Below are 2,040 nucleotides of genomic sequence, written 5' to 3'. Positions count from 1 at the left end.
AGCCAACCTAGATGTCCCTCAATAGATGAATGGATGAAGAAAAGTGGTATATATAGGTATATATATTCAATGTAATATTACTCAGTTTTAAAGAAGAGTGAAATTCTTATGGCATTTGCCAGTAAATGGATGGAGTTGGAGATTATCATGCTAAACAAAATAAGCCAATCTCAAAAAAACAAAGTCCAAATGTTTTCTCTAATATGCGGATGCTAATTCACAATAAGGTGGTGGGGTGGCATTAGAGAAGAATAGCATTACCTTAGAGATTAGATTAGGTAGAGGGAAGTGAAGAGAGGGGAAGGGAGGGGATGTGGGGATAGGAAAGATAGGAGAATGAAATAGACGTTTTTACTTTATGTATATATGTGACTACATGACCAATATGATTCTGCAACATGCCACTCAGAAGCATGAGAAATTATATCCCATCTATGTATGATATATCAAAGTGCATAAATGCATTCTACTGTCATGTATAGCTAATTAAAACAAATAAAAATTTTAAAAAGAAGAAGAAGAAGAAGTTTAGGGGGAAAGTGTATCCTCTCTGTAAGCTGACCTGCACTGTATACCCCACCCAGAGAAACACCACTGGGAGGGTAGAGGTTAAATAGACCCATAATATCAAGTGTTGGTAAGCATGTGGGGAACAGGCATTCTTGTTAGGAGTGTATGCTGAAACCTCCTCTTTGTGGTTAATTTGGTAAATATTGATCAATATTTAATATAAACATATTTTGACATATTAACCCTATGTGTTAGTCAGTTTTGCATTCTGTGACCAAAATATCTGATAAGAACAACTTAGAGTGCCACTTCGGCAGCATATATGCTAAAATTGGAACGATACAGAGAAGATTATCATGGTCCCTGTGCAAGAATGACACAGAAATTCATGAAGCAGTCCATATTGTGTGGTTTTTTTATATTTATTTTTTAGGTTTCAGTGGACACAACATCTTTATTTTATTTTTATGTGGTGCTGAGGATCGAACCCAGCACCCCGCGCATGCCAGGCGAGCGTGCTACCACTTGAGCCACATCCCCAGCCCCATATTGTGTTTTTTTTTTTTAAAGAAAAACTTAAAGGAGGGAAAGACCCACACAAACATATCCAACAATAGTGTTGTATTCTCTGGACATCTCTTAGCCCAGTCAAGTTAACTCATAAAACTAACCATCACAAGAACCAGAGATCTTCCTAATACAAACCTACATATATAAGATTGAAAAGAACATTTTCACCTGAGCATTTCCACAAGAAGCTATCAAAGAACTCCAACTAATATTCCCACCTTTTGGGCCATGCTCAGAATAAGAGGTCCTTAGGATCTGAGTCTGCTCTGTGACAGTAACCAGGGTGGGAAAAAGGGCTACGGGAGAGGCTCCAGCAATTCTTTCCTTCATACTGGGAGTGATGATTAGGACGTAGGCAATCTAAAATTACAAATTTTTACTGTACCACCCTCATTCATTGCTTTTATTTATATTTATTTTTTACTTACCAGGTAACTGGTAATAACTTTGGTTGTTAAACCAAAGACAGTGGACAAAAATAAATAATTTTATGCAAAAAACATCAATATTATTAATTGAAAAAGTTCATTGCAACATTCTCTACTCATTTCTCAAGAATTACTATGTATATCATATCAATATTAGATTTATTTTAAGTAAAGATTCAGATTGGCAAATTCACTTCATTATTCCCTTTTTCTTTGATAATATAGCTTAGTGACCTGTGCTTTTTAAAACTGTGCTCTAATTCTTAATGATTTAAAGGGAAAATGCAACAGTACCACAAAATGAATGAATTTTATTTCTCCATTATTTCTCTTCTTATCTTAAAAATCATTATTTGCTCTGATGATATATACAAAAAAGCCCTAAACTTCTTACCATAGAGGTCAAGATTTCCTTGATTTTCACTTCAATATGGTATCTCTAATTGTATCAGCTAAAATGAGCTCAGCTACAAGGTACAGGGAACTTGTAAGAATAATGAGTTAAAGAAGACAGAAGGCAATTTTGCAATTG

General features: G+C 34.9%; 1 non-coding gene across 1 annotated transcript; it reads left to right on the top strand.

Annotated features, from left to right (window-relative positions):
- Window positions 1-812: 812 nt before the first annotated feature.
- On the top strand, window positions 813-918 carry LOC125616189. The gene has a single exon (XR_007346829.1). It is a non-coding gene; the product is annotated as a U6 spliceosomal RNA (small nuclear RNA).
- Window positions 919-2,040: the final 1,122 nt, after the last annotated feature.

This window comes from Marmota marmota, unplaced genomic scaffold (assembly GCF_001458135.2).
Source record: "Marmota marmota marmota unplaced genomic scaffold, marMar, whole genome shotgun sequence".
Taxonomy (NCBI): Eukaryota; Metazoa; Chordata; class Mammalia; order Rodentia; family Sciuridae; genus Marmota; species Marmota marmota.
Note: the sequence above shows the minus strand (reverse complement) of the source record. Positions and strands in the feature narration are given on the sequence as shown.